The following is a 15,900-nucleotide window of genomic DNA, read 5'->3' as shown; positions in this document are numbered from 1 at the left end:
CATTTTACATTTGTAATAAACAATGCCACAGGGGTGTCTTCACTATGAGATAAAGGGGTGTTATTCATACAAATTTTGGTAAAAAATAAACTACATAAAGGTTTCAAAGACGCCTTTCTAGATCTAATTATGACACACACACACACACACATCCCCCCCACTTCCCCGCAAATGTATAGATGACAGATGACATTACAATCTTAAGGGAAGATTTGAGTTAAAAAATTAGATTATTATTTGGGGTGGACAGACAAAGGATAAGGCAACTATCCGATGTCACAATAAAGTAAATAATATGAATGAGTGCTTAATCCCTGGAAACGTGACACAAAGCAACCAGGTTTAAATCAAAGACAATGTATGAAGTATTTAAGCAGAGGATACACAGTAGAAAAAGTTCCACAAATCACAAACAAAATCCACGACCCATGTTGTTTAAGGAAAATGCTACTTACCAGTATGCATCTGTTCTTGGCATGTAGAGCTGCAGAGTTACACACAGTGCATAGATAGCCACCTAGTGTTGGGCCCGGATGTTTGCAGTTTGTTTTGTTGTAGAAAAGTCTTTGGAAGTCAGGGGATACGTGACTCCTCCTTTGGATGATACTGCGCATGGGCAGTGGCTCCACCCCCAGATTGTTTTTCCGCTATTAGTAGGTGACTCCTCCTTTGGATGATACTGCGCATGGGCAGTGGCTCCACCCCCAGATTGTTTTTCCGCTATTAGGGAAGTGATGAAGCTGTACAAGAAGTAGTGATGTCCATGTAGTTTGTATCTAATTAAGACAATACTGGAACAGATAAAGGTAGCCGGGGAGGCGGGTGGGCGTGTGTACCTCTGCAGCTCTACATGCCAAGAACAGATGCATACTGGTAAGTAGCATTTTCCGTTTGAGGCATATGAGCTGCAGATTACACACTGTGCATAGATTGTATAGCAGTACCCACCTTAGCGGCGACCACCCCTATCTGTTGCAGTTGTCTGAAATAGAGTTTTTAGTACAGCCTGGCCCACAGTGGCTTGTTGCTTAGTTTGCACATCTACACAATAGTGTTTTGTGAATGTGTGCGGTGTAGACCATGTAGCTGCTTTGCATATGTCATCTAAGGGAATGTTCCCTAAGAATGCCATAGAAGCAACTAACTTTCTTGTAGAATGGGCTTTTGGGGGAATTGTTAACGTACGCTTGGCTTTCTGGTAACAGATTTGTATGCATTTGACAATCCACCTAGCGATCCCAGATTTTGATATGGGATTTCCTTTATGTGGTGGTGAAAAAGACACAAAAAGCTGTTTTGTTTTGCGAAAACTTTGTGTTCTTTCTATGTAATAAAGTAGCGCTCTATTAACATCTAAAGTGTATAGAGCTCTTTCAGCGACTGTTTGTGGCTGCGAGAAGAATACAGGCAGCTCCACAGATTGATTTAGATGGAATGGTGAAATTACTTTTGGAAGGAATTTAGGATTAGTACGAAGAACCACTTTGTTATGATGCATTTGCAGGAAAGGTTCTTGAATGGTAAATGCTTGCAGTTCACTTAATGGCTAATAGGAAAGTTACTTTCCAAGTTAGGAATTGCAATTCACATTTGTGTAAGGATTCAAAGGGAGGCCACATGAGACATGTGAGAACGATGTATAAGTGCCACACTGGTGAAGGTGGTGTTCTGGGAGGGATTATTCTTTTCAGCCCTTCCATGAAAGCTTTTATAGCTGGTACTCTAACAAGCATTGGAAATGCAATAGGTCTCGCATTAGAAAAGTTGGAGCGTTGGTTTTGTAAATGACAACTTTTTTTATGTGTTGGACTTGAAAATAGCAAAATTAATTGCTTTGTCATTTACAATGCCAATACTTTTTCAAATGTGACACTGTAAGAAATGGGGTTACCCAAATCTCCAAGGGGGTAGCATGGAACCATGCGGGCAGGCCAAACTTCGAGGACATGTGAAGCACTCACGCAGTACCCACAGACGACACACCAGGCACATCACAAAAGAGGCAGGACACCAGTTTGAGTTGGAAAAAGATAAGTAGTTTAGTAGTGTTTCCAACCTGCAAGGCAAAATAAAATGCAAAACAGTAGTGTCACAACAGGGCGCCAATTGGGGCCAGAGCCAAGTGTATAAAGGGGGGATTATTTACATGGGAAGTAAGGGCTGAGTCTGTAAGTCCATCTGAAATATAAAAATGTGACTAAATTAACATTGAGCCTGGGGCCAATATGGCGGGGCCAACTCAAGCTCTCATCCTTAGTGGTAGGCTGTAACGCAAAATATCATCAGCATGAGTACACACGGTGCACTATAACTCCAGCCCAACCTCTGTAAAAGAAAACATCAGGGCATCATAGTAAATCCCAACATACAGGAACACCTGCAATAAATCAGCATAGGGGTATCAAACATTAGGCGGAAGCATTAATATGCATTGGCATCAGTAACCTCATAACTCCAACACGACCCCTCAGGGGCCTGGTATTACACGTCAGGCCAACCTGTAGACCAACATTAGGTAGAACCCCCAGTACTAAAATCAGGTAGGGGAACGACTTCTGAACCAGGAACACCTGTAAGAAAACAGCAAGGCTTCCTCCACCATAAACTAGGGGAATCAGCCATCAGGCGGAGCAGGCCTAAATCAAGTGAACCTCAGGCAACAGATAAAAATGTACATTACATTGGGCATATCACCTGGCTCTGCGTATCAAGCCTTGGCATGAGCAGGTAACTTTCAGCAGGCACCCATTGGCACCCCTATACTTCTAGGCTCCCTTAGACATTTCCTTCCTCAGGCTTCCTTAATAACTGGGGACCTCAGGGCCATCCATACATTAGGAACTCATATTTGCAATGAGGGGGAATGAGGCTCTCTACCCCAAAATACTCAATAAGGGCAACCGGCTCGCTCCCTTGTTGCCTGGTAGGACAGTTAGGTGCAGGCGATGTAGGGCAGTTCAATACTTCTCGTGCCCAAGTTGCAGGTGCCCTCTGCCAGACGGGCCGCCTGATAAAGTAACACAGTCCCCGGGGCGGGCACCGGCAATGTACCCCGTTGCCCTCTTTATCCCCCACCTAGTTAAACGTAGGCCCTACTCACCGGGCTCCCCTCGATGGCTCCTGAGGGGCTCGGTAGGTTCTGCAGGCGTCCTCTGGGGTCTCCTCTGCCGAGGGGACCAGGCACCGACAATGTGCCTCGAGGCCCCCTCCTTCCCCTCCGGGCTCTGGCTGCAACACTCTGGGTTCTCCCTAACTGCGGCGTCACCCGGGCCCCTCCTCCTCGCGGGGGCCCGGGGGTTTCAATACAACCTCGGAGAGGCCCCGGAGGACACACGCGGTGTCTCGGCACACGTGGGGGGAAGCCTGCCTGACTTTTCCTCCCACCTCACACGGGGCTGGCACCGACAGTGTGCCCCGGCCCCGCCTCTTTAACCGGGCCCTCTCTCCGGGGCACAGATCGGCGGGGTGGGCTCCCGCTCCGGTCGCTCAATCCTCGGGGCTCCCCCTCGTCCACGGGGGCCCCACACCAGCGCTTCACCCGGGTCCCCCTCCTACCTCACGGGGACCCGGGGCTTGGGCTCGGCTTCTTCCGCTGGCTGTCCGGCCGGCAGCCAATCCCTGCGCGGCCTTTCTGGGTCACGGTCGCGCAGGCCAATCGGTGCGCGGCGAGGGGGCGGCCGATGACGCGGCCGGGCCCCCGTCATGTGATGGGGGAACCTGACGGCCTCAGGGCCTATCGCGGCCCTCTCTGCACTTCGGCGGCCCTCTCCTGGCACCGGGGGCCGCCGTGACGATATTCACGACGAAGGGAGTCCCTTCAAGGCGGCGCCGGGCCGCGGCGGTGATTTACGGCTGCAATAAGGGGTAGGCTCCCTTGTATTTAATTATTTATTTCACCACAGAAGCGCGCCAAAACGCGGGGCAGGCTCCCGGGGCGCTTGGTAATCACCTCAGTTCCCTCAGGCTACACTCCCCAGCTTCTTACTCGGGCCACGCAGCGGGGGCACAACTCCAGCCCTTCTCCAGCGCTTCCAAGTTATAGCGCTTCCTAGGCAGTACAGTTTAGGTCAGTGCTTCTGAGGGGGGAGCACAGCAGGCGCTCAGAATACAGGGCTTGGGCAGCCACAGTCTTGAAATTCACAGCGCTTAGGTAGGCAGTCCAGGGCTTCTAAGTAGGCTCCTCACAGCCCCGTGCATCCAAAGGGGGCCACAGCTTCCCAAGGGGGCGGACAATCCCACAGCCGGTCCCAGGGGCACACTCCTCACCTCCTGGGGGGGGGGGGAATCCACTCGGCTCCTTCCCTTCCTGGTGCTCTTTCAGCGCAGCGCTGGCGTAATTCCCGGTCCCCACAGTGTCCGGGACCTGGGTAGGGGCCCTCCCTTGTCAGGGGCCATGGGGACAGTAGAGTAGGGGGTTTTAGGGGAGCAGGGCCCAGCTCACAGGCCCATGTGGCGGTAGCACCTTGTAGCAGGTCCCCTCTCTTTCTTGTCCCAACGCTGACTGACTCTCTGGTGGCACATCCCCCTTACTTATACCCTCCTCCCAGGCAGTGCCAGAACCTTCTAGAATGTTGGCATAACTAGCCTAAACTGGCTCAAGGGGAGGGGGTGAGCACCCTGGGTGCCAGGCTTTCCCTCCAAATGCTAGGGGTAGCTGGGTAATAATAGCTAGACTGCTGACCTATGGCAGTACAGTGGCAAAACCCATGGCCATGGCATCCATTTTAAACACAGAACATTTTAGTCAGGTGCATTTTTAAAATGGGGAAATTTACAAGTGCTCACACCATTACATGACATTACATTTTTAACAAGGTGTCTCACACCACTCATGGCCTATACAGGTTTAATCCCATGGGGGAGACATTTCAAATTGGAGGGGCAAAAGCGAGAAAATTTGGGGGGGAAAGGCCAAGTCCAACAGACACCTATAGCATTTGTAATGCCACATGTTTTGTATGTACGTGACTTACATGTATTCATATAACAAATACAAATGGCTTTTAATTTTTTTAAATAATTAATAGTTAAATAAAAGTTCTTGTAATTTATAATAGCAATAGCTTAAACTATTGTAAATAACTTTTGTGAAGAATATGTGCAGTGTATTTTATTGTGACGAAAATGCAGCCACGTCAAAACATGCAAACAAGTCCCCTAAAAAAACAAGGATGGAGGGGAAACAGTGGCATAGGGGTGAAGTACGGATGAAAAAGAACATACAAACAAGAACAAACAAGGTATTGCAGTAGTTAATAATAAAGCCTTGAGACTAGCTCCTGTTCTGCACTTGTCAATAAAAGTCACTCATAACCAAAGTCTTAACCAATGTGTTGGCCGATTTAATGTTAATGAATAACCATTGAATAGCAACATACATTTCCGATACATGATAATGTTCTCCATCATACAGCTAGCTGTGTGTCATGCTAGGCATGTGGATTATGCATGGCAGGAAAATAAACAAAATTAGTCAACTAGTCAGCTTCTAACTTGCATGTCTCCAGGCATCGTAAACAAACTAAAAGATAGATTAAAAAAAATATTTCTTTAATGCTTGTTGCGTGTTTCCAGCTTTTGCCGAGATTCCAGAGCTTAGAAATTCTCTAGCAGTCACTCGGCACAGGGGAGGCAGGGGCGGGTGCAGGCGCCATAGGCTAAAAGGGTAGGGCGGTTGGATGTTAAGCGCCAAATGGCAGAGAATGAAGAAGAAAGAGAAACAAGCTGGAGTTAGCTAATTGTCGAGACACAGCCCACTGAGAACATCAAAGCTGTGAGAAGCTGTCTGAAGAGAAGGAAACGAAGCTGTAATTGAAGGCAGAGTGAAAACCTGGAGTAAAATAGCAGCAGGGAAGGAGGCGGAGAGGAGGCGCTGAAGGAGAGCTGGAACACGCTTTAAAAAGCCTCAGTAATAATAAAAATAATGCAATGCTGGAGCCTATTTCAGATGAATGGGACAGGCCTTGTAGTATAGTTGTTCAAATTGCTGGCACTGGAATCCGGCATGCTCTCTCGATTAGGGGCACCACGGTCACTGGCATTTGAGAAGTGTACAGTGTTACATGTCACAGAGCCCCCCCTAGCAATAAAAAATCACAAAGATCAGCTGAGCAGCCATCATCTGGATGTCGGAGAGCGCTCAGAATTACGGTAAACTGTGCCGCATTAGTGGAGGCAGTGGGGAGAGAGGAGAGCAGAAATGTCCTGCAGATCGGGACACGGAGAACGCTTGAGGTGTTGTGGCATCAAGAATCATGGATCAGCTGAGAGAAAGGGAGGCTTCCGCTGAAAATGTATTCAGCACAAAGAAGGTGCCTGATGACACAGGCAACCAAGCCTCACGGAGAAGGAGTGATCAGCTCGCTGAGGCTAAAGATTCAATGAGACAGTTGGAAAAGCTACAGAGGAAAGAAATATCGAAAAGGTGGGAAATGGAAACTGCTATGAAAGCACGGCTGATGAAGTAAGGGCAGACGATTTTTTAATGTCGGACCTAAATATCTGGTGATGCAGATATTGTGACTCTCCACTATATAAGAACAGAAGTAATCTATGTTCGTGTGTAAATGAAACACGGAAAGAAAGAGACACTTACACATGCCACGAAGTTACTTTACGTACAGCAATGTAAGCATCTAAGGGAAACAAGGAGAAACACGAGAGACGGCCTGCGGCCGTCAAAGTGAAAGTACGGCCGGCGGAGGGCATTGCTGTGGGGAGGGGGGAGGAGAAATGCGACATGGCAGGCAGGGGAGGGGCGGAGCGGGGAGAGCGGCATGAGGGTGTGAAGCAGCAGGGGCCTTTGAAGTGAAGCTAAGCTTCACTTCAAAGGTGTGGGAGGAGTGCTGATGGTGATTGACTGGCGATTTGATGATGTGCACGCGCATTTTAGGTCAATGCGCTTGCGCATTGACCTAAAAGCGCACGGGCACAGCATCAAATCGCCAGTGGAATCGCCAGTTAGGTAAACTCTCGATAAGCCCCTATATATCTCGCTCCCGCTCAATGCGCATGCGCATTGAGATAGGTCGCTCGACCTAAAAAGAGATGGATGTTGTCTATTTTGTAAGTATGCTGCTATAGCAGCAAAGTGTAATCTGATAGACCTGTATGCTAAGTTACACTTTTGAAGGTGTAGGAGGTATCCTATGATGTGTTGAATAGACACATCCAGGGGGTTTATGTGATTGTTTTGACAGTAATTCACAAACCTTTTCCACTTAGCAGCATAACATGCTCTGGTAGTGGGACATCTAGCTTCTTTGATGACGTTCATACATTCTTGAGGAAGGTTAAGGTAACCAAACTCTAGGACTTCAGGAGTCAGATCGCTAGGTTGAGGTGAGCTGGGTCTGGGTGTCTGATCTATCCATGGTTCTGTGTTAATAGGCGTGTAGATAGGCTTAGTTTTTGGTGTGGCACCACAGATAGTTGCAGCAGTGTGGCGTACCACGGTTGTCTGGCCCAAGTTGGAGCAACTAGAATGAGTGTTAGGGAATGTTGCTGTAGTTTGCGTACCACTAATGGAAGTAGTGGGAGAGGAGGAAAAGCGTACGTAAATAGTCCTGACCAGTTCATCCATATCGAATTGCCTTTGGACAATGGGTGTGGGTATCTGGCGGCGAAGTTTGGGCATTTTGCATTTTCGTGGGTGGCGAAGAGGTCTATCTGAGGTTGTTCCCACGTTTGGAAAAACGGTCGAAGAACTTGTGGATGAAGTTCCCACTCGTGGATCTGCTGTGTCTGTCGACTTAGTAGATCTGCCATGGTGTTTTGTACTCTTGGGACATGTTGGGCTAAGAGGAAGATCTTTAGAGGTATAGCCCATCTCCATATCTGCTGTGCTAACTGAGAGAGCTGCAGAGAGTGTGTCCCACCTTGTTTGTTTACGTAGTACATCGCTGTCATATTGTCTGTGCGGACTAAGACAGCTTTGCCTGATTTGAGTTTGAAATGCTTTTAGGGCTAGAAACACAGCTACTAACTCTAAGTGGTTAATGTGGAGTAACTTTTGTTGCGGTGTCCACCTGCCTTGCATGGTGTGATGCAGTAGGTGAGCTCCCCACCCGGAGAGCGACACGTCCGCTGTTATGATTATTTGGGGAATTGATTTTAGGAACGGTCAGCCCTTTGAAAGGTTTTTTGTGCTCCACCATTGCAGAGCTCACTTTTAAACAACAAGGGACCCCAATCAAGTCAAACAGGGACCTCGGGGAACAGTTTTATGGAAACAACAGTGGTCCCATGCTTATGTAATACAACACAACAAATACATATAGACGAAATCGCTTCTATATTTTCAGAAGGACATGTCCAGCCGGACAGAGGTCTTCCAGGTTTACTTAATAAACACAATTCTTCAGAGAATAAATGTCAAGAATACCTTCCACAATGCCCCTGTGTGGTACACAAGCCTGTGCCCAACACTAACGGGGTGAACACAGGTGAAGAAAATAGGAAAGGTTCAAGGCAAAACAAGCGTTTTTCTGTTTTCATATAAATTTGTACAGAAAATATCAAGCTGCACCATTACATAAAATCAAGCAATCGGATTTGTATCGGGTGCATAAGCAAGTCGACGGCGTTTCGGTTTCATCAAGAAATCATAGAAACCATCATCAGGACAATTAAATACTTTGCCTTTACATTAAACCTCAATTTTGCCTATGAGAAGAAAATAAAAATATACTTTAGAAGCAGAATACATACAAGAATAAGTGAAGTGACTCTTTGTGCGCAGTGCACATGCTGATTCGTCAGGGAGTGATAATAATCGTAACCTGGTTGTTGAGGCAGTGACATAAATCACAAGTATATAGCATGCGTTCACAGTTGCTATAATGTGCCTATAGGGCATTAGTGATTACAAAAGAATGTTGACCGCAGTGCCAGTGAACTAAATCGTGGTAATATTGTGTAATTAGCACTCGCCGACAAGTGGGGCTATTTCAGGATAATGGGCGCCCCGCACTGCTTACCGAGGCAGAGCGCGTGTGGGCACAGATAGTAATTACTTTCAAGATGCCCGGACCAGTCACCCTGTAAAACGGAGGACGCATATTAGAGTAGGCCAGTGGTTTGGGACAGCCCGGCGGGCGGGAGGAAACAATAAAAGCAATCTTACCACCTGGGTAAGATTGCTTTTATTGTTTCCTCCCGCCCGCCGGGCTGTCCCAAACCACTGGCCTACTCTAATATGCGTCCTCCGTTTTACAGGGTGACTGGTCCGGGCATCTTGAAAGTAATTACTATCTGTGCCCACACGCGCTCTGCCTCGGTAAGCAGTGCGGGGCGCCCATTATCCTGAAATAGCCCCACTTGTCGGCGAGTGCTAATTACACAATATTACCACGATTTAGTTCACTGGCACTGCGGTCAACATTCTTTTGTAATCACTAATGCCCTATAGGCACATTATAGCAACTGTGAACACATGCTATATACTTGTGATTTATGTCACTGCCTCAACAACCAGGTTACGATTATTATCACTCCCTGACGAATCAGCATGTGCACTGCGCACAAAGAGTCACTTCACTTATTCTTGTATGTATTCTGCTTCTAAAGTATATTTTTATTTTCTTCTCATAGGCAAAATTGAGGTTTAATGTAAAGGCAAAGTATTTAATTGTCCTGATGATGGTTTCTATGATTTCTTGATGAAACCGAAACGCCGTCGACTTGCTTATGCACCCGATACAAATCCGATTGCTTGATTTTATGTAATGGTGCAGCTTGATATTTTCTGTACAAATTTATATGAAAACAGAAAAACGCTTGTTTTGCCTTGAACCTTTCCTATTTTCTTCACCTGTGTTCACCCCGTTAGTGTTGGGCACAGGCTTGTGTACCACACAGGGGCATTGTGGAAGGTATTCTTGACATTTATTCTCTGAAGAATTGTGTTTATTAAGTAAACCTGGAAGACCTCTGTCCGGCTGGACATGTCCTTCTGAAAATATAGAAGCGATTTCGTCTATATGTATTTGTTGTGTTGTATTACATAAGCATGGGACCACTGTTGTTTCCATAACACCATTGCAGAGAGCGAGGAGTCCGACTGTCTACCAACACTAGGTCTGATAATTGACCATGAGCCTGGTTCCACTGTTGTGCTAGGCACTCTTGAAGTGGACGCATTTGCAGTCTTGAGTGAGGTAGGTTGATTTCGACGCCAACTATGAGCACAGAGGTACCTTGGATTACGATCTGTCCCTCGACGGAGAAGGAGACCGATGCCTTCTTTTTCACCTCTTTCTTTGCACTCTTTAGGATGAGAAAAGGGCTTTCTGGAATGATGCTCTTTTCGCCCACTCACTGTTTCTCCTCTCTCATGTAAGGAATGCAGCTTGATCTTCTCCCTCTCTCTAAGGGTTCTCTTGGAAAACTTGCTGCAGTGGTAAAATTGGTCTGGCTTGTGGGATGAAGGCAAACAAGCAACACAGACCGAATGAGGGTCTGACTTGGCCATCTTTTTACCACAAGCCGGGCATTTTGACTGGAAAAAATAGGCAAAAGTCAGAAAAAATTGTTGAATTAGTCAGAAAGAGACTAAAGACGTCGAGTGAAGTCAAAAGAATTATATTTCTACCAGAAAAAAGTGATAAAATATCACCAACTGGCGAGCTCAATGCTCCAGGATCCTCACAGAAGGAGCCGGAAAAAAGAACTGACCTAACTGTCACCTGTGGTGCATGATGGGAGCCTGAGGGTTCCTGGAGGTCTTAAAGGCACGGCGCCAATGTTCCAATTGTTTTCTATGCAGCTTGACTAGGCTAAACCTGCCTCTATGATCCTGCCTGTTTTTACCTTAACAAATAAAGGTTGTGGGTTTCAAAAAAACTCAGGGCAGTTTTCTTCTTTACATATATCATATATGGTGACTTGTATGCCTTTATTTGGTCAAATGTAAAGGTTTTACATGCAATAATGGCAGTTTGGGAGCCTAATATGGTGTTTTCAGGTTGCATATTTATTTGAAGTTTTGTATAGCGCTAGCTGGACCTGAGGGCATCAGAGCGCTTCACACCAGGTACAGTTATTAGCAATTTTGGCAAAGACAAGAGGGAAAAAAAAAGAAAAAAACTGAAATCACCAATTTACCAACTCAAGAGCATAGAGTTACAGTACAGATCTTCAGGCTGAGGGGTTTCCGGAAGAGGAGTTAGTTGCCCTTCCCAAAGTCACTTGTGGATTTCTTGCTACGATCGAGAGCGCTCTAGGAAGAGGGCTTTGAGTAGCATCTTGAATTTCGGGAAGGAGGTGGTCGTTCTGAGGTGTAGGGGATGGAGTTCCAGATCTTAGGTGCATTTCCCCGCGAAGGATTTATTTGCGGTTTTGTGTTTCCGTGATTTTAAGTGGGATGAGTAGAAGCGTGTTGGAACTTCTGAGGTTCCTAGACTGACCGGCCCTTTTGAGTTTGGCGGCCAGATATTCTGGTTTACCTGTGTGTAGGACTTTGTGCGTGAGACAGGCTGTACGGAAGCTGGCTCGTTGATCAATAGGGAGCCACTTAAGTTCCTTGAGTGCCGGAGAAATGTGTTTGCATTTCTTAGTTCCTGTGACCATTCTTGCTGCGGCGTTGAGGGTAGTGGTCAGGGGGCCTAGGTGAGATTTTGCTGTTCCGGTCAGGGCTGCGATTCCATAGTCAATTCTGGCGAGCACCAGTGCCTGGGTGGCCTGTTTAAGATCTTTCGGGGGGAAGAAGGGTTTTATTTTGTAAAGCAGTTTCAGATTTAGGAACGCACTTTTGGCGGCTTTTGAGATGTGTTTATTCATGTCCAGTTTGGGGTCGAGGGTAACACCTAGGGATTTCACAGAGTCCCTTGGCGCAAGGGCACCATTGAGTGACTCTATGGCTTAGAGCCATTCTTCGATTTGAGGGTTTTCGTCTCTATTAGAGATGAGGAGAACTTCTGTTTTCTCTTGGTTGAGTTTAAGGTGGTTCACCGAGAGCCAATGTTGGACCTCTTTGAGCGTGACATTTAATCTGTGTATGTCTTTGATCGAGGTGGTTTCCAGATAAAGTTGTGCGTTGTCCGTATAGAGGTGGAAGGGGATGTTGGAGTTCCTTAGAAGTGTGGTGAGGGGTTCCATGTAGATGTTGAAAAGTTGTGGAGAGAGTACTGACCCTTGTGGAACTCTTCTGCTGACGGGAAGGGGGTCGGACTCAAAGTTATTGATTTTTATTCTTTGCGTGCGGTTGTGAAGAAAAGAGGAGAACCATTTTAGTACCGTCATTTCAATGCCCGCTCTCTCATGGAGGACTTAGCGGAGGAGGGTGTGATCAACAGTGTCAAACGCGGCCGATAAATCAAGGAGAATGAGAAGGCTACAAGGAGGGTGTGATCAACAGTGTCAAACGGGGCCGATAAATCAAGGAGAATGAGAAGGCTACATTGGTCGAGTGACATGTGAAGATCGTCTAAGACATTTAAGATTGCGGTTTCGGTGCTGCAACCCTTTCTGAATCCGGATTGGTGTGGGTCTAGTAGTTTGATATTCTCCAGGGGTTGGGTTAGCTGTGGGAGAACACATCTTTCTAGAGTTTTGGATAGAAGAGGAAGGTTCGATACCGGTCTAAAGTTGTTCATGTCCTCAGTATCTAGGCCAGGTTTTTAGGTCTCGCCTAGACGAAAGCAAAAGCGAAGCTTTTGCTGTCTAGGGAGACAACTTATGTCGCCACTTTCCAGGGATTCCGGGGAATGTAGACAGCAGACTGTGACGAGCTTGTCCTCCTGGCGATTGTATCTCGTGAGCGCGCACGTCGCGTCGCCGTCCCTGCTATTCCCATGCACAGAAAGGCTCCCGCACGCATGCGCACATACACACACTGCATACACACACACACACACGCACCCCCCCTTTAACAGACACACGCGCAGACAGACACACGCACGCACAGACACACTACAACAGACACACGCGCACACCCCACCCCCACTCACCCCTCCTCCTCCGCAACACACTCACCTGTTCTGGCGGTGCTCGGCGTGCCTCTCGGGCGGCGGTTGCGCTTTGCGGGGCTCTCTCACCACATGAGAGCCACGCCTTCTTCATGCGCCCGGCCGCTCTTCACCCGGTCCCCCATCTCGGGACCGGGACTCGATCAGGAGCCCTCGGGGCTCCTCGGACAGTGGCTTCTCTCTCGCGCCGCGATGGGGGCGGGACTTGCGCTTGGGGCCGCGCTGCGATTGGCCGGCTGCCCAACCGCTTCCGGGTCGCCGCAGGCAGCGCGGCGGCCCGGCGGGAAGCGGGAACTTGTTTTTTAGTGCTGCAGTAATACCAGGTATAGGATGAACAGGAGGGAACCCATAGACCAAGTTGGGATGGGTGTAGACTGTAAGCATAAACATTTCCCAACAGGTATCAATAGGAAGACAATTCAACGGGTGTATGCAATATGCATTACAAAAGAAAGAAAAAAGGAGTCACTGTAAATTTGAGAACAAACGGGTATTATTCACCATTTAGAAAGCAAGGCAGGTCTTTTGCAAAATCATACAGTTAAACAGCACTGTATACAGTAAATGGGGTGACAACCCGGTGGCACTTGGTGCAAGTGATATATACATGAATATATACAGTGAATAGTGATGGTGGTGCAAGTGCAGGGGTGAAAACAGCGTGGTCGGCGCGAAGTGACAGTGAAAATAACAGAGTAATGGCTCCAGGGATTTAAGTAATAATCACTTAAAACAAGATTCAATTTCAGGAGTACAAAACACGTAGGGCGCCATAAAATTAGGCTGTGTGGTCGACGGCGTTTCGATCCTCATCAAATCGGGATCATCATCAGGACGGGGTTGTCGGGGAAAACAGTGAAGTCCGCTACTGTAAAAGTCGTGCGGTCGGAGGGGCTGGATACGTGGGTCCAGAGCTGAATGAAGGGTAGGGGATGTTTGAGTCGGCGGGGGTGATCTGCGTCTGAATGAATCAGAGGTATTTCTCGTGGGTTAATCCGTGGTGTAGCTTCAAGCAGTCAATGCGGGAGCTGAGCAGATCACCCCCGCCGACTCAAACATCCCCTACCCTTCATTCAGCTCTGGATCCACGTATCCAGCCCCTCCGACCGCACGACTTTTACAGTAGCGGACTTCACTGTTTTCCCCGACAACCCCGTCCTGATGATGATCCCGATTTGATGAGGATCGAAACGCCGTCGACCACACAGCCTAATTTTATGGCGCCCTACGTGTTTTGTACTCCTGAAATTGAATCTTGTTTTAAGTGATTATTACTTAAATCCCTGGAGCCATTACTCTGTTATTTTCACTGTCACTTCGCGCCGACCACGCTGTTTTCACCCCTGCACTTGCACCACCATCACTATTCACTGTATATATTCATGTATATATCACTTGCACCAAGTGCCACCGGGTTGTCACCCCATTTACTGTATACAGTGCTGTTTAACTGTATGATTTTGCAAAAGACCTGCCTTGCTTTCTAAATGGTGAATAATACCCGTTTGTTCTCAAATTTACAGTGACTCCTTTTTTCTTTCTTTTGTAATGCATATTGCATACACCCGTTGAATTGTCTTCCTATTGATACCTGTTGGGAATTGTTTATGCTTGCAGTAATACCAGGATCAGGGCGCAGACGGCATTCCGTGTTGTGTGGTAATAAGGCCGCTCGCACAAATTCAGCGGACCAGCCGTATATCTACGGCGGCCCCATGTCTACTTCGGTGCCATGCTGCCCTATTAAAGTCACCCGCCGCCACACACACATGGCTTACCACCCTGTCTTTCCAGCCTCCGCTCGCTTCCCCTGCCCCTCTGCCTATCCATGCCTCTCGCGCTCCTGCTCATTAGTTTCTTCTCCCTCCCTACCCGCTGTTTCACTCTCTTCTCCCTTTCTATCGCTGTTCCCCTCTCGCCCTTACGCTGTTTCCCTCACATCTATCGCTCTCCACCTACCGCTCGAGTCCCCTCTTGCTTTCTACCGCACACTCTTCCTCTTTCACCGTGCCTCTCACCCTCTTTCTATCCATCCAGTCCCCTCGCCTCTGCATTGCTCCTTTCTACCATCATGTTCCCTCTAGCCCTTCTTTTCTAGCTCTCTCCCCTTCATCCCTTCCTCTGTGTTTCTCTTTCCTCCCCATATTCCATCCTCCTGTTCACCGTGCCTTCTCGTTCCTGCTTTAATTTGCAGCAATATTTTCCTCTGCCCCCCCACCCCTTCATTCGTCATTTTATCTTCCCTTGCGGTTAGTCGCTATACATTTATAGCTTTCTTCTTTACGTGTTCAGTACACACGTGCTCACATTTCTTTTGATTAATCTCAAGCTTTCCCTCTATGATTACAGCATTGTTCCAAGTCTGTAAGACACAAAGTTTCCTATTAATGGATTTTATTTGACAACCTATCTCTTTTTAAAGAAGCATTTACAATGCCATAGGTCTCGCATTTGCGAATGTTTATGCTATTGGCATTGGAAATGACAATGCCTTTTATTTATTTGTTTAAAAAACCAACACATTAATAAAAGGCATTGTAATCAACAATGCCAATAGCTCAAACTGTAGTAAATGCGAGACCTATTGCATTGCAAATGCTTGTTTTAGTAGCAGCGTGACTTGCCCTACTTTAAGGCAGTCTGGAATGATTCCCGTGCTCACTGAGCTATTGATGATCTTGCACCAAATTGGGGCTAGGGTAAGCTTAAGGTCTTTAGCCAGGCTCGTGGGCAGCTGATCTAGGGAGTGGGATGAGGGTTTAACGGCGGCGATCAGATTGATAATCTCTTCTTCCTGTATGGGGCGGAAGGAGGACCAGAGACTAAGTGTGTTCTTTCGGATGCTGACTTTTGTTGCTGGCATCGAGGTCTCCGTGGGAGTGGAGGGATTTGTGCTGAGCGATAGATCAATTTTGCAGATTTTGTCGCTGAAAAA

At 47.4% G+C, this 15,900-nt stretch overlaps 1 protein-coding gene across 1 annotated transcript in view; it reads right to left on the bottom strand.

Annotated features, from left to right (window-relative positions):
- SREBF2 (sterol regulatory element binding transcription factor 2) overlaps positions 1 to 15,900 on the bottom strand; it is a 251,077-nt gene that overhangs the window by 133,295 nt on the left and 101,882 nt on the right. The window lies entirely within an intron of this gene.

Source organism: Lissotriton helveticus, chromosome 1_1 (genome assembly GCF_964261635.1).
Source record: "Lissotriton helveticus chromosome 1_1, aLisHel1.1, whole genome shotgun sequence".
NCBI classification, from domain to species: Eukaryota; Metazoa; Chordata; class Amphibia; order Caudata; family Salamandridae; genus Lissotriton; species Lissotriton helveticus.
This window is presented reverse-complemented; position numbering and strand designations above follow the sequence as displayed.